Here is a 23,892-nt window from a genome sequence, read left to right as displayed (position 1 = left end):
CTAATTTAAATGAAAAATTACAAATTACATAAGCAGGATGACTGAGAATATTTGATTCATAAAATCATCTTGAAGGGGCAGAGAACAGAGGGACTGCTGCAGAATCACAGGGACACAGGCCATGTAATGCAGACAGCAAGGACCGGGGATGCTCAGACACACAGATGCACAACCATGCACAAAAACGCCTGCTCCTCTACCATGCACAAAGGCAGGTTTAGGACTTGCAAGCTGAAGTCCTGTGCAGTCAAAAGCCTGCACAAATGTTTGTGACAGCTCCACAGGCAAAGGCAAAAACCGGGTGCAGAGGAATAAATATAGAAAGAAGTCAGGCAGGCAAAGCAGGTGCTGGCTTGTAAAACCTTGGCCAGAAAGGCTCCCCAGGAGGTTGAATCTGGTAGTTTTGCAACAGCTCCACAGAAAGACAGAAGAGACAGAAAGAAAAAAAGAGAACATGAATGCATATGCATTCTTTAATCGCCATATATAGTATATACAGACATTTGGTATATACACCCCCAAGCTCTCATATGCCACTGTATAGTATATACTATATATGCATTGCCATCTTTGTTTCCATGTGCCTACACTTGTACAGCCTGTGTCTGTGTGTGTGTATGCATTTCTGGTGTGTGCATTTGTCAGTACCCCCACGTTGCCTCTCTGTGCGTGCTATGACACCACACATCTCTCCACAGAGCGTGTCTAAAGCCTCAGCACCACAGCCTGGGATGACTTCTGGACACTCACAGCCTCTCAGTGCTGAGCTCTTCCCCACCAAAGCCTCTGTGTGTAAGCACCACCAGGGAACCATCAGTTTGTCTTGTATTTTCCAGTGATCCCACTCTCCCTCCAAACTTCGAGAGCCATGAACAAGGTGCCACTGCCAGAAAAGCCTGACATCCTTCTTGTCCCTTGTGCCTGTGAATTGTGTTTACATACCAGCTCTCACACTGCACAGCCTTACTGGTGGGATGAACTCAGAGCAGGGAGTTTGGAAACACGCAGGCCTCCACCAGACTCACGACTTTGGGTTTCTTTCCCAGCCCTGAAAAGAGAGAGACTTGAGTAATGCACACTGGATGGGCTTCCCAACACACTGTCTTCAAAGCCAGCAGTTTAACCTACACAATTTCTGGGAAATGCAGCATTTTCCTTCCCAACTTTCTCAAGTAGAAATGCCCATACTCCTGGACTCCTTTCAGCATCTCCAAAAGCAAGACCTGCTACCCTGAACTGGGCCACTGACCAGCAATGACCAGAAATGTCAGCTGCCAGAGTCTGGGCACCAACTCACAACTCCTCAAGTCACCGCTCCTTTACTGCTCCTAATGCCATTGAGAAGGGGAAGGGATAAGGAGATGCCAAATGAGGCATAAAATAAGAGTACAGGGTGAACCATCACTCATCTCTGGCCTTGGGCAGAGTGAGGGAGCTAGAAGGTGCCATTTAAGGCATTTTGAAGCTCATGGAGTTACCATTACTGTGAGCAGAGCTACACCAGCAGCCCTCCCCCTCAGCACAGCCTTTTCTCTCTGGAGCTCTGTACAATTCCCAGTGGGGACTATCTCACCCTTTCCTGAAGCTGAGAAGCAGACACCACCTTCTCTTGATGTGAGCTGCTCAATGTTGTGCTTTCCCCTTCTGCAGATGATGAAGTTAGAGCAGAGGGGACAACCAGGCCACATGGCCACCATGTGACATGCCATGGCACATGTCAGGGTGCATCCTACAGAGACCAGCAGCATCTGAAGCACACACTCCTTTCCTGTCCCCATCAGCCCCTGGCCAGCATCCCGTCCCAGCCACATCCTGGTCACTCTAAAGCCCTATCTCTGCCCATGACAAGCACAAGCTTGTCACCACAGCTCAGCAGAGAAAGCTTCTGCTATTTGCTGCTTCACTATGGAAAAGCTCTGTTCAGACTTGTTTATTGTACTTGTGCTATTCACGATGGTGCATGTGAGCCCACAAATCTACAACAAAGAAGGAGCAAAATGTGTTGGTGGCTCATGGTCCAAGACCCTCTTCCCCGTCACACAGTGAGAAGGGCTTCCTGCTATTTCAACACCCCTTGTCCCCCATGCAATGTCTGAGGCTACAACAGCAAGAAGACTGGCAGGGCTTTTGCCTCTCCCAAGCAGAGGCACATGTCCATCGTGCCAACAGTACAAGAGCACACTGAGCTTCATTCTGACCCAGCTCAGTCCCATGGTCCCCGCGCTGGCACCAGCCCTGATTCACCACAAGGATAGTCAGGTTTGAAAGTCCCCAGGACCATCAGAGCTTCCCTAAGGTGTTTTGAGAATAAAATCAACTGGAAATTCCAATGGCCTCTCCCTCTCACTGCAGGGATGAAGATGAGTAACTGCAGAGGTTTATTGCTGATGAACTCAGCCAAAGAGCAATTTCTCTCCATCCATCAACGAGGAGACAAGAACAAGCAAATATTATGGTTGTGCATGTTTACTTTTCATTTTAAAATGATGTAGAGTTACATACAATTTAGGTCCTTCCCACAGGCTCCTGGCAAAATGCCCTTCAGTCTTATCTGCAAAAAAAAAAAAAAGGCAGAAGACAACAACACTACCCTCTGATTCCAAGACTATTTCAGTTCAACTTACAACAGCCCTTCCAGGAGCTCCAGGTAAGACAATACTTCTTGGGACCCAACTTGTGTTTAAAAAAATCTTCGTTCAGGATTGTCTCTCACCAGGTTTAACTTACAAAATGTTTACAAGATCAGTGATAGGATTTGGCCAATTGAACTGCATCTTCCTGGCTTTGCTTTCCACATCAGCTGTCCCTGTCACCTGCAACTGGCTTCCTGTAGCAAGGTGAACAGGACACCACATACCCTCCTTGAGGCACCCAACTGAAAAGTTGCTATGAACCCACCCTCCCAGCAGCAAGTGGGGCCCAGCATCCCATGGATGCCCAGGCAGGCACTCAGGCACTCCATCCTGGCAGCACATCCACAGGTGAGCAGGACAGGGACAGCCTGACTGGTCACAGCAATACCCACCCAAGCCAGTCTATCAGACTACTCCATTAAAGACAAAATGATCAGAAGCAGTTCATTCACTCACTGGCTGACAACAGTGATGCTGTATTACTGACAGTAAGAATCAATTTCTCAAGAAAAAAATAAATATGAACTTAACACACAAGTACAGAAAGCAACCTTTTCTGTTTGCAGATTTAAATCTAAAACCAGTCGTTTACAACGCCTGAATTTAAGCATCAGTCCTGTGTTATGGCTTGAGTTTTCTTAGATTGTTCAGATTTTTCAGGAATGGTCAGTGGAAAAATCTCTGCAATAGCTCCAAGTTTCAAAGAGTAGAAGTCAGCACTTTCAGACAAACAGGCATCCCTAACATAACTCTACAGTGGCCACGTAGAAATGAAAGTAACCAGACACCACAGTCCCTATAAATGAAAAATCTACCTGTGAAAATGACTTCAGCTAATTACACTTCTCCCAGAACAGCCTGTTTTGAATGGCATCTGTTTTTCTGACTACTCAAAAGCTGCACTCACTTTTGATCTCCTTTACACTTGAAAGTGTTACCAATATTTAGAGTCTATTTATTACTATTATTACATTTTAAATCAGCATAGCTGTACTTGTTGAAGCCCAAGTGCAAACACCAGTTGAAGTGGGATAAAGCAGCCTCGTGCTGGGATCCTTTGTTCCATTCCTTCACGAAGCAGATGGCTCAACCTGACAGCCACAAGGAAAATTGTCATTTTAACTGTTCCAGTCACCAATTTTTAAACACAGACAAGCTCTCAGCCAGTCACCCATCAGCATGAACTGACATGGGTTCCCCCGCTTTGATTGGCAGGTGCACGAACAGTTCCCCAGATGCCAACCTCATTCAATCTGACCTTTTCACTTTAAATGAAAACCACTTAAAAGCCTGCCCTGTTCTGACATATGTCTTTTTATGTCTTTCCCATTCTGTACCAATATATGTGTTATTTGCTGGCCAAAGTTCCCAAACTCAGAATTCTCACGTTATCTCCTCCACTGCCAGAGCCCTGACCCTCAGGCACTCTGGCCACTGCAAGCACTGAGGGAGCTGTCTGAGATCTCCACATTCTCATACATTGGAAAAATCAGACCCCTTTCACATAAACCTCAATCTGGAGTCCAACTCTGACTTAAAATTCAGCTTATATGCATTGGTAGCTATACACCTGAACACAGCCATACCTAGACAGGCACTCATCTTTCTATGCTGGGACAGTGACACGTGCAGGATCTGGCCTTAACAGTTTTCTGTGTTAGCACCTGTGCTTCTCAGGTTTCATGGATTAAAATTAAACTGCTCGATTCAACAGTACACTGCTGAAGTTATCTAATAAAAGATCACACGAGACAACAAAAGCTGGGGACGTGTTTCCCCTGCTCGGCTGCCAGCACAGCACCTGCTCAGGGAGTCACCAACACAAACAGCCTGGCTGCTGCCTTTTGGGGTGTCAGATCCTGTGCTGGTGAAAAGCAGTGACTCTGTGAATGGTTTCAGTCTGCAAGGAAGCACACACCCCTCCTAGATAGCACTCAGGACAGAGCTGCTTCCAATCCCACTACAACCCCATGTGTCAAAATTAGCTATAATGGGGCTTATCACTTCCGAGCTCCTGGTCCAGCTCTCGTCCTGGAGGAAAGCTGATCCTGACCACAGCACAGACTGTCAGCTTGGGTGGGGAAAAAGAGCTCCCATAAGAGAGCAAACTCCCTGGAAGCCCCTATGTGCTGCAGGGTGCAGAGCCTGGTGCTAAAAGCATTGCCCCAAGGGAGCCCCAAGGTTCTCCAGCAGTGCACAGCAGGCTTTGGGACCAGAATGCATATTTTTGTCTCTGCAGTCCCACCTGATTTTCAGGTTTGTCCTGGTATTCATTAGACGTGACTAAAACAAGAGGGGGAAAATGAGTTAGGAGAACAGGGGGGAAAAGAGAACACTTCAGCACAGAAGGGATGGGATCCAACTTCCACTGAAGGGATGGTATCCAGCTACCCAGAGATTGCTGTATTATAGGAAATGAAAAGAGCATTTGGAGCAGAACAGAGCTAAACAGCAGCGAAGGAAGCTGTGAGACAGCCCTACCTACGGCATCCCACAAGCCAGGAGCCACCCTGAGCTGGAGCCACTGGGCCACGACGGTCAGGAACCGACCCAAAAGCAGGACCAGCCATGCTGCACTGCTGTTAAATTTTAAATGCCCAAGGACAGCTAGAAAAAAAGGGTGGCTAAGGAACGAAAGGAATCAGCATGTCTGTGCCAGAAAGCCTGCAGGTCCCATGCTGGAGCAGCCTTTCAGCAGCTCCTGTCATGCCAGCAGCACTGCCTGTGATTTACATGTCTGTAACTGACACCAGGATTGGATCCCGTATTTTCAAGTACAGACGACTGACCTCACGCTGCTCACACTCCCTCAGCTTACTGGAAGATTTTCAAAACAGCCTCAGTGAGTTTTATTTTCATTTTTCTTTTTCCCCCACTGTTTGCTGTCTGCATTTCACTAAGCCTGGTCAGAGACACCCTGAGCAAGAGGGGGGCACTTTCACTTTCTCACTCGAATGCACCCCAACTTCTCAATCAAAGAAGGACAATCGATCATGCAGTGGCAACGTACCACAGATCCTGGGTTTCAAACAATGAATAACATTTTCCAACCCAAAAGATGCCATTCTCTCACTCCCCAAGGAATGGCCATCCTCCCCAGGCAGCACCAGCAGAACAGTGCCCTAATACACCTCTCAGTCAAGAAGAACACACTGACAGTGCCCAGGAGCACAGGGAGCAGAGCAGAGCTGTGCCCCAGGGCAGGAACCCAGCCCAGGGTCTCCTGCAGCCCACTTTTAAGCTGAAATCTCCTAAGGCAGAGGTGGCACATGTTTGCTGTGCCCAGTCTAAGGGGTTTATTGTAACGTTTTATAATAAAGCATAATGTTCCTTTAACCATTTTGGTTTCCAATGGCCAAAATTTGAAGGCAGAGAACACCTCCTCCCAGGCTTGCTCAGGTGCCACCACAATGAAACCCTTGGCAGCATGGCAGACCTCCTTATCATGGTCCTTCAAGCCATTTGTAAAAGAAACTTTTAAAACTTGGAGCCTTTACGACCAGACAGTCTTCCTAGTTAAGGCTTAGATTTTTGGCCAGATCGTTTCAAAATATCAACAAATAGCTGGCAGACAACTGGATTCCACACTCCTGTGCCCATGTGGTCAAACTTGGTATTTTTGAAAACATTATAATCCATGGAGATATTTAAAAAAGCACAATCAACCAGGATCAGTAAATCTCTCTGGTTTAGAAATGTTTGCCCTTCCAAGCACTGACCATCTTCTTTCACCTTTATACCTTAATAGCAAAGGTATTTAAGTCCAGGACTGGCCCACCCCCATCTCAGACTTAAAACAAGTACCTCCAGGTGGGATGAACATATATTAAAAAAAAAAGGCAACAAAAAACCAAAACTTTCTCAGTGTTGCTGCTCGCCTTTCCAAATAGCTGCTGGGAGAGGCCAAAGAAGTTTATTCCTTCAAGAAAAAAAAGGAAAAAGCTTGGATGGGGCAGAGAGGCCCAGGTAAACGTGGACACGTGGCAATCACCCAGCAGCATGTGGAGCAGCCTCACCACTGACTGCACCTCATAAAAACATTTCTGTTTTTAACAAATATTTTTACAGTCACAAATAGAATAATAGGAAAAAACCCAAGGGTATTTTTTTTTTCCTTACAAGAAATGAGTTGCAAGCTGACATTTCCCTCAGAAAGCTCAATTTTGAGAAAGAACCCATTTATTCCAAATATAGATAAAAATTTCTGGAGCAATTCTGAGAAGCTGTAATACCTGCTCTCATTGCATCTGAAAAGTACGAGGGCCAGAGAGGCCTGTGTATGCATCTGCCTTCTGAACAAGAGGGTACCATTACCTCCATCATAGATGGGGACTGAGACATGCAGAATATACATTAAAAGGCTGGTTTAGTTCCTAAATTACCCTGACTTCAGCTGGAAGCCAGACTCCTGACTGAATTTGGCCCTTATGGCACAGGAATAAAAAAAGAAACAAATAGTAGGGGCAGCACTTGAGGCTCTGCTTTATGCTTTTCCTCCATGTGATGGAGAAACTGGGCTGCTCCCAGAGAGTCCCACTCCAGGGTAGGGATGAGGAGGGACAATGGCAAAGGTGCTGCCCTTTACTTTGCTGTGACCATCACACAGAGCTCTGGACCTTCACTGCAGTCTAAGGGGTTTATTGTAACATTTTATAATAAAGCATAATGTCCCTTTAACCATTTTGGTTTCCAATGGCCAAAATTTGAAGGCAGAGAACACCTCCTCCCAGGCTTGCTCAGGTGCCACCACAATGAAACCCTTGGCAGCATGGCAGACCTCCTTATCATGGTCCTTCAAGCCATTTGTAAAAGAAACTTTAAAAACTTGGAGCCTTTATGACCAGACAGTCTTCCTATTCAAGGTTTCCAGGCTTGCTCAGGTGCCACCACAAAACTGCTGCCCCTCTCCTTCCCCAAAGGACATCTGAACATCACCACCACCAGCCCTGCGGTGGCAAACCCCAGCCTGACACTAATAACTAGCAAAAAGGAGAATGAGAGGGTCTCCTGCACTCACAGCAGCATGACAAGGGGAAGAAAAGGCAATCCCAATATCCCAGCTCAGCAGGACCATGCACGTGCTGTCCCACAGCACAGCTGCCAAACATCCATCTATCCAGCACAGTGACCTGATGATCTGCCTGCAGGACGACACGAGCTCCATGTGCTTCCCCTGCATGCCAGGGAATGGCTTGCTTCCCCAAAAGGCGACAGAGGTGGGGACAGCACACAGCTGCCTGGCAACCAGCCCTGTACATATTCCTATCCTGTCTGCTGGGACTTGGGCACAAGGAAAGGGAAGGTGGCAGAGCTTGGATAGCCCTTCACCACCTTGCGCAAGAGAACCACCACACACAGACTACCATGAGAATTCTGTGGAATATTCTCCCACCAAAAGGGCTTAATTAAAAGGAGACTGTGATTTATTACAAAACTTTTTCAGCACAGTAAGGGCAAGTATTGTCACTTCTTTACTCTCCTTAAAAATAGATGATAAAAAGGATTTAGACCTTCCATGGCATTGTACTTTGACCTGGAGAAGTAAATACACTGGACTTTCACTGCATTTCCTTTATTATTTGCCTACAGCATCAACAATTACTACAAAATTGCATCCCTGAACCTCTATGATTTGGTTCACTTTGTCTGCATTCCTGTTTCTCAGTGAAAAGAAAGTGGATTATGGTTTGCAAAGTGGCAAAGTTAGCAATTACACATCTCCCAGCAGCCTTACTGGAACTCACCAATGCTCACAGGGAGAGATCACACTTCTTCCCGCGTACCTGATGGTTTCTCAGCACAAAGTTTTCTTGGGTACTAATTTTCTGTGTTCTCTCAAAAGTTTCCCACGTGATATCCTCCAATCAGCTACACCTGGGTGCCGTATTCCAGAAGAATTCAGATTTACTAATTCGAAACATTCGCTACAGCGTGTGATTGCAACATCACACCAAAGGTACAAACCACTCGAGACCAGGAAAGGGCTCTTCAACCTTCTCTGTCTAGCTGTGTGATTCACAGGAGCACCTAACAGCATAACACAACCATCACACCTGTCTTCACCTACTCCTACCACACCATACTAAGCTTGTCAGCAGGAATTTTGTCGCCAGCATTTGTTACCGAGCCAAGTGTTTTTATTTTTTACTTGGTGATGGGGAAAAACAGAAGGGAACCACAGAAGCTTTTGGAGGCAAAGATCTCTCCAGGACTTGCCAGACAGTACTTTCAAAGACAGAACTGGCACAGAATCAAGGAAGTCAGCATCCAATGTGCAAGCAAGACCAGCTCCATGACAGCCATCAGCCAGGCTCAAGGAGCATTAGTAACTACAGCTGGGAAAGCAGAAGGCAGAGGAGACAGAAAGACAAACTAATACTGCTCCTCTCACAAGAAGTACACACATAGGCCTGGTCACCACCCAAGAAGGAAACACAGAATAAAATGAGGGGGAACCTCCATGATCAACTGCAACATCTTAGGCATCAGTGGCCAAGCACAAGTCAGCGCATGCCAAGACTGACCACACAGCAGTGTGTGAGATACCACACTTGGCTTTCAGCCTAGAAACAGGAGACACATGTGGGAGGAGTGTGGGAAGAGCTGGCAAGCAAAGGTTATGTCCTATCAGGGCTGTGAATCTGCATGCTGCACACAGGGGCTCACAGCAGTCTTGCAAAAGCCATTTGCCCATAGCCACCATATATATAGCTCCAACCCCCAGAAACACAGCTGACCTGATCACCAGGTCTTTATCAGCATTCACAGAGACCACAGAAGGTCAAGAGAGCCATCACCCAGGAACAGAGGACAAGCACAGTGAGCTCAAAGGGAACTTGACAGGCCAAAAATGACTGCAGTCACAGAGGACCGGGGAGAACTCTCTCATGTCACCCTGTTTTTCTGAGGCGTTCAGAGGCAACAAAGCCTCTGACCTCTGATTAAACCACGCTACTTTCACAAGAGGGGGCGGCTTAGGGGCTCAGGAACTCAATAAGAAACTATTTATCTCAAGGTCATGGGTTCATACCCTCTTCAAGTTCTTTTTTCTTAGTCAATTAAAACAGGAGACTTGATCTGCATTAAAAAACCCGTTGCTAAGGGCACAGCCAGATACTGCCTCATCAAACAGGCAGATTAAGAAAATAACAGCCCCTTTGCTGCTCCCTGCACATGCCACAGTAGAGCACAGCAATTTTGGGAATGCTCCTTGTGCAAAGTGAACGCAACTCACTTTGGTACCCAGGGTGCAAAAGCAAAAGGGGGCATTGCAGATGAGTGGGCAAAGTTGCCATCACCAGCCTCTACAGCAGGTCAAACACATCCACTTCCAGAGCATTATGAATGGAGCTGATCCTGGCCCAGCCTCTGAACCTAGTCCTGAGAGATTCCTGCCCATCCCAGTACCATTCCTTTGAGAGGATGGATGTTCAGCCACTGACTGCTGCCCAGCCATTCCTCCTACCCCAGCTGGAGCTCAGAGGCCCAACCCCACCAAGAGGTAATGGGGAGGATAAACAGAAGGCTGGAGACTTCTGCTTTTCACACACAGAGCAAACAGCAGTTGCAGAGCTCGAGACCCTGCTTCCAGGGAGCCCAGCCACTTTGGACAGGACATCTTTCAGCCCTCAACCCAGCAGTGCCATCAGCCAACCCTTCCAATTTGTACAGAAGGAGCACAAACATTTGCCAGGAACACTCAGAACCAGCTGAAAAAGACTCTCAGACCTCCTCCTGCTGCAGGTACAGTCGTGTCAAGGCAAAAACTTGACAGAAGCAGAGACTGGGCAAACAGAGGAAAGGGGGCATCTTCCAGCGTAACAAGCCCAACTCAACACATGAATCGAAGTTAATGTATATCTGAAACCAATTGCTGATAGAAACTAAACTATCTAGGAACGGGGCTTCCTGGCAGTGAGCACACACACACACATTCAAAACCTTTTTCTTCTTCCTGCTGGTTTTTAGCCCATAAAAAACCAAGACAAAAACACACTCTGGCACACAGGGTACACACACTCACTTCTATCGCCTTTAATGGCTTCCGACTAAGAAAACACATCCTCGATCCCAAGTGTAATTATTAACTTCATAACATTTTTAACAACCCTGTGCTTCTTCTATATTTATCCTTTGGTCGCACAGCAGACAAAGGATTCAAGCACAAATTCCCTGTGCACCAGGACGGAGCTGCTGGCCCTGATGGGGCCCTCCCATGCGTCAGGGCCAGTGCAAAGTAACACGGCACACAAGCAAGGGGTTTGGAAACAAATAGGAAGTCAGCATAGTTTTGCTCTGTTCACCAAAGATGGTAATTATGTTGGAAAAGACTACATACCCTTTTGGCTTTTAATTAGCAGCAAACCAAGTCCACTCGGCTCCTATGAGCAAGAAACTATTAGGGGTTATGGATCCCCAACCAAGGTAAACAAATCTGTACCAGTCCTTTACCCCCAGAATAACTTCTGATTGTCAAGCACAGTTACCAGGGGAATGAATAGCTTCTCCTGCAGGCTCCTCACTCAATTAAACTAATGCAGACAAAAAGGCTGGGCAGCAGCCGCTGGCAGCACAGGCTACAGTCAGATACACACACTTGGTGTAGCAAAGCAACTGCAGCAGGTTCAGAGCAATGAGGGACAGGACAAGCAGCCCACAGCCCCTGTATCACAGAAGACACCCAAGACTTGTCCTTGAGGTGCTGAATGGCAAAAACTGGTGCTATCTGTGCCCTAAAGAGACTCCAGGAAGCTTTAACAACATGCAGGTATTCAGAGCCATCATTTATATTCCATGCAGACTGATGAAGAACTGAGTGGGGGAACACCTAAGAAAAGTGCTTGATGTATTAGTAATCCAGAACTATCCTCCTGCTCTCCCATGCACTTCACTTAGCAGCCTTATAATTACAACACTGCCAAAAAATCAGGACAGCCACACAGCCAGAGCAGAAATAGAGGCCAGGAAAATTGAATATGATCCTCAGTCCTTCTTGAAGACTTCTTGAATCACAAATTGGTCACTTCAGAGACAACCCCAGAATAAATCACCACTTTCTTGTTCTCAGAAGTGTTAAAGCCTGCAACTAAATGTTGACAGTTGGGGAAAGAGAGGAACTCAGGATACAGTCCAACCAGGACTTCACACACAACCCCCATGGAGGTGGACACATCAGCACATGGACAAAGGCAGGCAGCAAACAAAACCCACAGCTCTCTCCTTTCAACTAGACTTTAATAAAGTGGGAGTGTATAAACATATTGCTAAATCCCATTCTCCCTCACAAACTAAAGGAAGTTGTGTCTTTGATGTCAATGGAAGCCCAGCACAGCCCTCACACAGTGTGGCAGAGCGGCCTGAGGCCATGGCAGCAGGTGCCCTGCTGAGCTGAGCCCACACAGCCACCAACACACACGGCTCCAATGGGATCTTCTAGCAGGTGTTACTGGAATCCTGGGCATCTCTCTAGCAAAGTGCAGTGATATTTAACTTCCTTATGGGCTCTGGAGGCTGCCAAACATCTGTTGGGATTAGCTGGTTCATGTTTGAGAAGTGCACCCAAACGCTAGTGTAAGGAAGGGGCTGGCCTATTTTTGGATGGGAATGCTGGACCAAAACCCAAACCCACACACTGTATTTGCACATACGGCTGTATCTCCCCTGACACATTTCACTGCTTTAGGATGGAGGCATGAGGTGTCCCCTATAGCTTACAGCCTACTTCTGGTGGCTGACAACTTCAGTGACTCATACTGCTCCCCTCCTCCACTTCACCCCATCCAAATGCACAACTGACTTTTCCTAACAGGCTTGGGCCAGTGCAGCTCTACCAGGAGCCCCCAGATGGGGGTTGCCCTTTGCAGGGGAAAACCACCTTCCCCCAAGCTCCATCCCACGCTCTGGAGTGCTGCAGATCACACTCACAGCCCACAGACCTCCAGCAGGCTCCCAAACACCCAGATGCAGCTGATCAGCCACCCAAATTCCTTGTGGCAAGGGACTTGACAAGTTTCATGTTTCTCTTGGGTGTCCCTCCCTCACACAAAGGCCTCCTGTGAGTAAGGGCTGAGGAATGAGACAGCGAGTACACACAGCTCAGAAACTGCAGCGATGAACAGCCGTGAGGGAGATGAACTCCCCAAGAAGGACGGGAAGAGCCCAAGTGGGTTCCAGATTGAACCATGCGTATTTGTTACAGGGACATAAGTGGCAATGGCTTGCAGGGGCAGAGCCACAGCAGCCATACGTTCCCATGACCCAGAATTGCTTTGCACCAAGTTGCAAATCCTACATGTACAGCTCTGCTCTGTCAGAAGCTACTGCCTCCCTTTCCTCCACACATTTCAATCCTTATCAGGTCTTTATCTTAGTCACATTCTGCTAACAAGCACTTTCTACATCTTTTTGATCTCTGCTCATAATCAGTCACTGTGTCTGCAAGTCAGTAATTCTGCTCTTCTCACAGCATTCTTCATCTCCCAGGGCAGGACCTCCTCAGACCCAGACATCACTTCATGGGCGCAGCCTGTGCTCTTTGCTTGGGCTCACAGGAATTTGATGCACACTGTTTGCCAGACTCACAACTCTCCAGATAGCAAAACAAGTGCCAGGCCCAGCCCAAGATGCTACTGGTCAAATCTGGAGATACAGACAACACAAGAAAATCTTGGCTATTGGACATGGAAACAAAAACAAAGGACAAAAGGGACACGGGATTATATCAATACCATACCCAGAATTACTCATGTCTTTCATTAGATGGATAGGTATTGTCTTTCTGCAGATCAAAAACATCTGGAATCACTTTCATTCTACATCAGGTAGAATTTGCACAACTAAAACACACAAAATATATTCCCATTCTAGCAGGTGCCTCTGCCAAGGGAGTGGAAACTAAATGAGATGAGCCACTGACTTTCTGATAACACAGCTACCTTTGCACATCCAGCTCCACCTCTGAAAGTGGACACACCCTTAATCAGGCAAGAATCAAATCACCTGAGACACAAGAAATTTATCAACAGTTCTTGCAAAAAACCCATCAGGTTGCTTGTGCCTCACTGCACTTCAAGGGACAGGGAACAGCCAACACAGGCAGACAGCTACCCTGAAGCCAACAAAGCTGGAGTACATCACTTCGACTTCTGGCACTTGACAGCATAACCCAAGACCTAACACACCACCTCAGGAGTGCAAATGAATACAGATTGGAGGCTTGGGCCATGGCATCCAGGGAAGCAGGGTGATGTGGATCTGAGTACAAGAGTCCAGAGAGCGGCCTGATCCCAGACAGGGTGGGGACAAGCAGCACAGATGATCATTGTAACACACTGGAGCAATCCTCTCTATCCTATCCCAGGGCAGAGCAGAAAAGCAATGCACCCAGCAGTGCAAAGGTGAGGGGATATCACCTGCCCTGCATCCTCAGAGAAATCTGATACCCAGCTGTAGGAACAGTGCCCACAACACACTGCCTGTGGGCTGTGTGTGCAATGAGGGCATGGAGTAACTAACTTCATCCAGAATGACTTATAAATGAACACACCCTGCAGGGATCCTCGTGCATGGTAAGGCAATGAGCTCTGCTCTTACAGCTCCTTCTCCCAGGCTACAATGTAGTCCTTAAAAATTTCTCAACCAACTTCCCCAGCCTCCACACACCCCAAGTTCACAGCTCTCCCACACAACAGAGCAAAACATGCCGTGCCAAGCCATGGAAGGAGACACACAGGCACTCTGTGAGCTGCCATCCTTTCACCCAGACACTTCAAGGACCTGGGTGGGTGGAGTGCTTTAGAAAGACATGCTCATTTATATTGTTTAAAGTCCACCTGCTGCTCTGGCCATGTTCCCAAACCTTAGATGCAGAGGAAGACACTCAAAGAGGCACTACATGGCAAGAAACCTGCACTCATTCCTGCAGCAATACAGTGGTCCAAGGCATCATTCCTAACTTCCAAAATATGCTTCTGCCCCACAGTCTTTCACTTATTGCCACTGCTAAAAGTCTGCAAATGTCTGCACCACTCACAATAGGATCTCCTGCTCTGGATAAGGCTGACTCTTCACTGCAGTGAGGCTCTGGTCACTCTGCATGGTACAGTAGGAAAGAAGCCTGATATCTCCCCAGTAACTTTAACCCTTTGCACTTTGTTCCCCACCTGTCTGCCTTGGGAACAGGTTAGGATTTGGGTACAGGACAGTGCTAAAACACTCACTTATCTCCAGGCACACAAGTAACTGCAGAGTTCAGCTGGATTACTCATACACTTGAATTTCAAACTTACTATGCAGAAGGTTCACCAAGACCTCCTTAAATGGCAAAGATGCAATGTCGTGTTTTCCAAGCTCTGCATCCCAAGGAACTTGAAAAAGAAATGGATTCTCTGAAAAAGCACCAAAGTGAAACTGTGCTAAGGAAGGCATAATTCTCATTCTCAAAAAAAATAGCCTGCAGGATCAGAAGTGATGAATAAGCTTTAAAAGAAGCTTCAACTGAAGCTTTAAAAGAAGCTCCAACTCTGAAAAATGTCAGTCACACTTTACATGGTAAAACAAGTCACTGAGGAAGCAGCGAGCAGATGATGTGAAGTCCTCATTACTTCTACTCCTTGAAAGATATTTTTATACATAAATATCCCCTGGACCTTAACCATCTCTGTGGCTCATTTCTGGACCTCCTCACCACCACATTTCAGTTCCAACAGCATTAAGCTGCTCTAGCCTCCAAATGCCAGAGGCAAAGACCAGCCTCCACACTAAGCTAGGTATTTTAATACTCATGCAAGGTACGTACAGGCTTTGCCCCCCCTCAAAGACAATGATGATAATGCATAAGAGGCAGGTACAGAAGGAAATATGGAAGAAGATAAGCAAAAGTGCAAGGAACAGTTCAGAGTAATCTCTGGAGTTGAGCAGAAAGGATGTTAACTTCAGTCTGTAATTACAAACATTTCTTCCCAACCATTTCTTTGCTTTATTATCAGTTATGACTGCACACTTAAGAGAACAACCCTGGTCTAACTCCTTTTTACTCCATGATTTCAGTGTCAAGGGTGATGTGAGACAGCTAGTTTCATGCCTCTCCAAGCCTCAGTGTCCCACCAGTAAAATGGCAAGAATAATTTTCCTTCACATTGGGAAGGCACTACAAAAATACTTCCTCCAACTTCCAAAGTGCTCCAATGAAAGAGCAAAGAGCACTCCAGAAAAGCACAAAAGAAAATTAATAACTCTGCATTCTGTCTTGAATTTGAACAGTACATGGTAAACAAGGCTTGGGGCCACACACTGCACAAAGAGAAAAGCAACTGAATAGATGCTCATTAAGTGTCACCTTCCACTCTGGGCACAAAGAGTAGGTGCTCTGGCAATTAAGTGGCTATATCATAAAACCTGATTGCAGGAGAGGGTTAATTAAGGTTTCAACGACCTTCATTCTGACATTTCATAGCTTTGGAGCACTTGGACTTTGCAACTTTAACACCATTCTTTTAACAAAGTTCACAGCATGCAACAACTACAGGTTTGCCATGTGGCTGCCACAATCACTATCCATTTTTTTCTGGGGATATCCAGATTATAGGCTTGTCTTGGCCACACTAATACCTTGAGCTACCTCTCAAGGTTTGGCCAAACCCACGATAAGCAAATCAAGTCTCTATCTAACAACAAGGCATGTCAAATCCAAGCCAGCTGATGTCCCTCAGCAAAGAGCTTGAACAGGGACTTCACTGACACCCAGGCTAGTGAGGCAGTGATGATGCAGCAGCTGGAGCTACAGCCACTTATCAGCTGCTAATTCAATCGCTCTCCCAACCCAGGCGCTGCTGCCTGCACTATCTGGGAGACTCCTTGCTTTCATTCATGCCTCACTAAGTGGAGTAATTCAAATCTGCTAAGGTGAGGTAATAAACTGCTGAAACAGAGATCTCCTTAGGGTACTTGCACACAGCACATGTAAAATGCACATGCACACATTACTGACACAGAAACCACCCCAGCTGGGGTACAACCACCACAGCCTCTGCAGCAGGACCACCCACAAGTCACCTGTAACAACACCCCAACATTCTCTGTCCACAAAGCAAACCTCACCAACCTGAATTCCATGCAGCAGCCACACCGCTGAAAAAGCCCTACAGGAGATACTTAAACATAACAGAGCTCAGTTTAAGGGAAGGTTTGAAGCTGGACCATTTCTAACCCACCACACAGTGCAAACCTACCCACCCCATGGGGCTCCACAGATCCTTTTTCAAGGCCTGTGGGACAACCTGTCAATTCAGTCTCCTCCATCCCACCTGCCTTTGCCCAGCTGTCTGGCTGGTCTCAAACTGAGCAGCTGGGTCCTGGCTCCTCGGCAGTATTCCAGCCCACAGCCCTGACACAAGCTCTCCATGTGAGAAGAGATCAGGACCAGAGGGAGAATAGAAGATGACTCCAGCTCCCCACAATGAGAGCAAGTGGCCAAAAAAAAAAAAAAGAAAGGAGGAGAGGGTAGTTACAAATTGATGCATAAACAAGACCTGACTGTGCAATTCAGAGCTAACAGGGCAGTTTACTAAATGTTAATTAAATCCTTAGTGCCTGTTACACCAGTCATGGAGATCAACTTATTTTTAAATTAAATAAGCAGTAAATGCTTAGATGAACTTCTATTAAATTTCACCCAGTGAGTGAAGTATGTGGGGCTTTTAATAGACATTAAACAAGATAGTTATGGCAAGTTAGCTGATACTTTATTACCTAAAGATAATGGCCATATTAAATCTCAACTAACTATTCCACTGGCAGCACAATCATCCAAGATTTGGAGGAAGTTTTCCTGCCTTGAAGCATCACTGAGCAGCAGGAGCAAGGGGAGGAAGGCAGCCAGGAGGTGAATGGCACCTACTTAGAGGGTATTCATGTGCATAAACTCTCTAAGGCACAAGACAGGATCCCTCCCAGCCAGATCTGCAAACCCCAAAGAGGGCTGGTGGGCTATTACCCAGCAACAAAACTGGCATAAGCCAGAGACCCTCATGCATCCCTCCCTGCCCCCAAACCAACCTAAGTAATTTATGGGTTTGCTGAGGAATCACACTATTCCAAGGTTCCCTTATGCCATCAAGAGCAACAGAAAACATCCTAACAGCCTGCAACACTCCAAAGCTTACAACATTGTCTAAGAAGAGGTTATCAGCAGCCCACAACTCCACCGATGTTTGTTTTCCTTCCCTGAGCATATTGTGATAGTTTGGGAGTTCTTGTGACTCACACGTGTGTGTCACTGTCACCCACAGATCCCAACAACAGATACTGACAGTCTAAAATGACAGAGACTTGCTGACAGTGACTTAAAAAACGATCATTTTCATGCCAGCTCTTGCAGTTGCCCAGAACCTGATCGAAACCAGCTCTTGGAGATCACAACAGAATCTCCACTGAGTTGTCTCTACCGATAACCTTAATTGCAATGATTAAGTGTGGTTAACAAGTTTAGGTTGTTTTCTTTTTGGACTGGAAAACATCGCCAGACCTACATGGCCTGCCATGCCCAGGAGAAAGATGAAAGAAAAGAACTAACCCTGTTAAACTCTGCTTCTCAGGAAGGCATAAGCTCTCAAAAGCTTTAATGTTTTGTGGGGGTTTTTTCTGGTCTGTGGTTTTCGGTTTGATTTGTTGTTTTCTTTTCTCTGTTTGTTTCTATTTTGCAAAACAAAGAGCTTCCTAAATCAGAAAGAGAAAAACACTAAGTTCTTCAAACTTTACTGATTCTCTCCTCCAGTGCACACATGGACATCAAACACAAGATCTTCCCTCCAATCCCTCCTCTGGAACCCTTGTTTGTAAAGTTATTTCAAGTATTTTCCTATGTATAACCCACACTCTTTAAAGGCATTGTTCCTTGTGAATCTGTGCATCAGATAACCCACATCCTTTCATAATTTATGGTTTCCATCTCCTTTGCTCCTTCCTCCCTGCTCTGGCTGCAATTGCAGTAATCTCTCTAGCTTTTCACAGAACGACACTGATACAAGAGCGAGAGCAAAGGGAGATGAAGAAACTACTGGGGTGAAAGACTGGCTGTGGAGGACCTTGTCTCCAGACAGGAGCATCACTGTCACACTCACAGGTGCACACAGCAAACACAGATGCTGAATCACAGACTTCTGCTGGGTCACATGGACTTTGTATTCATCTTACTTTCCTGAAGGTTCCTCCCCATCAAAAACAAAGTACCTAAAAAACACACACATATCTAAAGAATCCCTTCCTCATTTGGAAGGGACCTACTCTTGGCCAGTGGATATTTCTTCACCATCCTGATGCCATCTTTAAAACCTCTCCATGTATTCACAGGGACTTAGCTCCACCTTAGCAGGGCTGCCAGAGAGCACACCAGAGCCTGGGCAATCAGCTGAAGGTGAAACCCAGCATCTGGGGCCAGCCAGAGCAGACTGTGCAAGTGTTTCTCAAAGCCACGTCAGGGAGAGAAGAGCTCAGTAGGAGAAAGGCAGAGCTGTGTGGGTCAGGCTTTCAGAAGCTTGGGGAGCAACAAAATGCCACTGAGAATGTATTGTTCACACAACCACGATGGGCAGAGCAATAGAGAAACCACTGTGGGCACCCTGAGGGTATTTGTTTCCACAGACACACGGAAACTGTGCTCTTGGAACAATTTGTCATCCACCCAAGCTACTGCTTTTCTCTATCTGCGTCTATCTAGTGTCAGCCAGAGATGTTTCATGGAAACCTACATGAAACTGTTTCTTCTTTCCAATTAGATGTTTATGATACAATGGGCACCACCATGAGCTGGTACAACTCTCAATGTCCCTGACTCTCATACAACCATCCCATCTTCTTTTCAGACTTGGCTAAATTCTTGTTCTCAGCAACATTCCGCATGATAAATGGCACCATTAGTTACACTGAAAAGCACTTAACTTTCTTCATTTTGAATCCACCACTTTCCCCTTGGTTTTCATTTTTACAAAGGAATAGACATCCCTTTCCCACAGCACTCACTGCTTCTCTGACATGTGTCCTTTTAACAGGAGTGATCCCATACTGCTTGTAGAACTCTCTCAAGTTTTCCAGCTCCCAGCCATTCTTACTATCACTCTCCAAAACTGCATACACGAAGTTCGACTGATCACAGGAGTATTAAGTTTTACAGTAAGGCTGGTGGACACAGGCAGTGATTTTAACAAACAAGGCAACAGCCAGGCTCCAAAACAGAATGGTGTCTCCACTCTGAGCATGAACCCCCACACCATAATTCTTACTAGGAGTTATAATTAAAAATACATACTGATGGTAATATCTATAAAAGCACTCCAGCTCCCCTGACACTGCAACCAACACTATTAGGTACCTTGCAAAACTCACTAGTCCAGCTCTGGAGCTTCATCCCTGGACGTCCTAGAGAAACAAGTGTTTTAGCAAGGGATACACACCTGAATCTGCCATCACACTGCTTGATAGCTTTTATGACACTGCATCAGTTCCTCATTGTGCCCATTACCCCACTAATGCAGCACAGCTGAGGGTGTTTCTCAGAGGAATCCAACTTGGAAATAAAACATGCTCTGCAAATTTCCAGGAGACAAGACAGGTGAACTAACCAGAATTCCCAAGATCCCAATATCACTTCTGACTGCCAGTGTAGAGCCAAGCTTTTGCCCGTTTTTCCTTTCACAACAGCACATCACAGACAACATCATTCAATACTTTTATCTCCTAAAGCTGGGTGACTCTCCACCAAACACAAGTAAGAGAAAGGATTCACAGATCTGGAACCCACACTGAGATGGGCATGCTCACCAGCACCCTGCCCTGACACCCAGGCTACCTCCAAACATGTTCTAAAGGTAAAAATCTCACTCCTGAGCAACAGGAATTGGTGTTTCTCCCCCAGCTTGATACCAGCATCTCTGCCCCACCAGTACCAACCACACCAGGCAATCAGAGCTGACAAGACAGAGACAAGACAGAGCTGTATAGCAAGAAAAGCAGTAATTCTCACTGACCCAGGCACCACAGAGACTGAACATCAGCAATTCAGAGCAGCTTGGAGCTGCACCTAAAGAAACTTTAATGAGACAGTTCTAGCTTCATTTTCCTGGACATGTGTTTCATTTCCACCCTGGAGCTTACCTAGACAGCATACAAGGGCTGCATGCCACCAACCAGGACTGCTAGCAACATGGGACACACACAGCCAACATGCCCACAGCCACACAAGACACAGGGTGGGAGTGACTTTTGGGAAGCAGGTCTCCTACCCATTACACAGCATCTCTCCACCGGACCATTCCTGATGGCAACTTAGTGCTGCTGCTCTGCTGGACCCAGATGTCCCTGATCTGGCAGGTTTTCCCAGCCCACACAAGCTGAGCCAGGTGGAAAAAGAAAACCTGAATAAAACAATTAAATTAAAACTTTTTATGGAACAACGGCAACAAGCCTGAAGGGCCCATTAGCAACACCTGCATCATAACAAAGTTAAAGGCAGGATTTGACAGGGAGGGTAGGGGCCTGCTGACAGGCGGCTCTGTGGACACCATCCACCCCATGAGCTGCTGATAGCCCATCCCACAGGGAAAAACCTCCAACAAAGGCTAAACAATTGAAATAGGGGAATAACAGAGCTAATAAAATTAGGAGCAACAGGCTGTAAGGTCATGGGGTGGGCAGGGTGAGACAGACCACGCCAACAGACAGAGAGTAATTTTCAACAATAAATCTTTATCCACAGACATGCATATTTCCCAAGGGAAATCACAGAGTATTATTTAGCCTTGTGTGGGCCAGTCCTGCTTCAGCAACGGTGGGGATAATTAGAAAGTCCCCCACATCCCTAAACTGTCTTGCCGCACAGCAGGTTGAACTACAAACAGGACAGCAGCCAACATTTTTCAGCAAGAACACAGCCACATTATTAACATAGAGATGAAATGCTGTGTTTTCTTCTCCAGGTTTGCATGTTCCCATACTTTCCTAATATCCCATTTCTCTAATTAATTGATGAGCCAACACCGGCTGTATCACCCAGCTCCCAGGCACTCCCCAGTCTCTCAGCTCTTGCCCCAGAAATCATTCCTGGAATGTACAAGCACAAACTCTACAGGTAAGTAAGTCAATGGAAGCACAGAAATCCTGGAATGTGTCCAAAAACACTTATGGCATCTATGTGAGACCTTCCTTTTTCGCATGGGTCAAAACCCCTTTGTGCAGAGGGACCAAGGTGTTGCAGATGTGCAGAGAGACAGATCAGCAGGTTTTATGGCTCCTGCAAGCTCCTTAAACTTTTGTGTACCAACTGCCTGGCAAAACAGAAAGAAACAGACAGGAAACTAACTCAAGAACAACACAACTGGGTTAAAAAGTCAATTCCTACAGGTGTAGGGAAAAAGAAACAAACAAAAAATAATGAAAACAAAGCAGGAGAAGCCAACTCTGGTTTGTTTCACCGGCAGGGCCAAGCTGCACCTCGAGGTACAGGAGGCAGAGCAATTAGGCAGGAGTTGCTTCATCAACGCCTCCTCGGGAGCACTGCCGGCTTCCCAGCACGGCCCCGGGGCGCGGGGAGTGCTCCTGAGCAATGGCAGGAGTAAGGTTTGCCTGTTCAAAAGAGGAGAGCAAGAAAGGGGGAGGGCAAAAAAAAAAAAACTTATGCTTAAAAAAAAAAAAAAAAAGCCGTGGGTGACGTCAGGGTGTGGGAAACTTTTCCGTCCTCACCTGGTGGGGAAGGCAGGGCCTCCCCCGGCATATAAAAAGCTGCCGGAGCTTTACTCAACTGATTATTTACTACGAGCCGCGGCCGGGGGTCGGCGGGCGGCGGGGCGGGGCTGCGGCAGCCCCCGCCCGGGCCAGGTGCACCTGCGGCACCGGCCCGCCCGCTCGGGGGGCCCGGCCCGGTCCGTCAGCCTCCCCGCATCCCCCCGGCCGCGGCTCTCCCGCCTCCCGCATCCCTCCGTCCGCGCCCCCCCCGGCCCTTACCTCCCCTGGGGGGCAGGGAGGGGCGGCCGGCGGCCCCGAGCTCGGCGGGACGGCCCCGAAACAAAAAGCGAAAGCGGCGGCCGCTGCCTCCCGCTCTGCCGGGCTGCCGCGCTCTGCCCGCGGCTGACGTCAAGGGCCCAAATTCCTGCCTTTCCCTGCAGGCAGATTTGTCCATGTAAGGGCTGGGGCCGGGGCCGGGGCCGGGACGGCCGCGCGGCGGGAGGGGGCTGCGCCGCGCCGCCGCTGGGGGGGGGCGGGCGGCAGCGGCTCCCGGTACCTGGGCGGGGGGGAACGGGGCTGGGGGCGGCCCCGACCCTGCGAGCATCACCTTCCTGCTCTGCATCCCGGAGCCGGGAGAGCCGTAGGCCCAGAAATGCACCCTGTGCCTTGCAGGATGCAACTTTTCACAGGGAAGTTTTGTCCAGGGCTCCTTTTGATTTTTTGGGTGCTTCTCCAACCAACTTTTAATCTTTCGTTCCCCAGATGGGGCAAAGAACAAGGTGAGGGGGTAAAAAAGGTGCAGGGAGTTCCAAAGGAGCTGCGTGTTCACAGATTCAAAACAAGACTTGTTGCAAATACTAAGGAGAGGGGGAAGGGAAACTATTTTCTGATTGCTTTCTGTTTGATTGTTTTGTGGCTATTTCTAAGGACTGCAATTAAAATAAATTGGGATGTTGAGTGTGATTGTTTTTATAATGGAATGTTACCCTTTAAGTAGCTGTTCGGTATCTGCATCTGCCCTGAAGAGAACGGGAAGGCAGAAGGGTTACATTGTGTTCAGGCTGTGGAGGGGAGCCTTGCCAAACCTTACTCATTTGGAAAGAGATTTCTGGGTGAGTTTGTAGGCACTTCAAATGTATTTCATTTTTAAAATAAAGGGCTCTGGTGTGTGCTTTCAAGAAGATGTTTACGTCTTATCCCATTACCAGCTTTAATGTCCACAGTCAGTGCTTGACAGCCCCAGGAGGGCAAGATTGCTCGTTTGGACACAATAAAAAGGACAATCAGTGCCTAAAATACTTAAGCTGTAGCAGAGCATTGTGATTCAGCCTCTCTCCACCTTCCCTGGCTGCCAAAACCAGTGTACTTCCCAATCAGACTCCCCAAGAGATTTCACCCCACCCTGGCAGACCCCCTCAGAAGGGAAAGCATGGCATTTCCCCAATTTAGTCCTCAGTGCAAACCCCCCTCTAGGGCTGATTTGGTGTTTTGCACTGGCCCTGTGTACCAGAGGTTCTGAATTCCCCCCAGGAACCAGGGGTGCTAA

The 23,892-nt window shown here is 47.2% G+C and overlaps 1 protein-coding gene across 7 annotated transcripts in view; it reads right to left on the bottom strand.

The window, feature by feature from the left end:
• Positions 1 to 23,581, bottom strand: part of LOC121353799 (LIM domain containing preferred translocation partner in lipoma) — a 335,201-nt gene extending 311,620 nt beyond the window's left edge. Inside the window, exons 1-4 of one of the 7 annotated variants that reach the window (XR_005955195.1) lie at positions 22,626 to 23,557; positions 2,503 to 2,551; positions 943 to 1,048; positions 363 to 412 (exon numbers count right to left, since the gene is read on the bottom strand). The gene's annotated coding sequence lies outside the window, so the exon portion shown is untranslated. Of the gene's footprint in view, positions 1 to 362; positions 413 to 942; positions 1,049 to 1,573; positions 1,674 to 2,502; positions 2,552 to 20,908; positions 21,041 to 22,625 lie in introns of those variants that run through there. The other 6 variants (XM_041467935.1, XM_041467937.1, XM_041467938.1 and 3 more) reach the window with 6 other exon arrangements.
• Between the last annotated feature and the right edge of the window lie 311 nt (positions 23,582 to 23,892).

This window comes from Pyrgilauda ruficollis, unplaced genomic scaffold (genome assembly GCF_017590135.1).
Source record: "Pyrgilauda ruficollis isolate IOZ18807 unplaced genomic scaffold, ASM1759013v1 scaffold21, whole genome shotgun sequence".
Classification (NCBI taxonomy): domain Eukaryota; kingdom Metazoa; phylum Chordata; class Aves; order Passeriformes; family Passeridae; genus Pyrgilauda; species Pyrgilauda ruficollis.
Note: the sequence above shows the minus strand (reverse complement) of the source record. Positions and strands in the feature narration are given on the sequence as shown.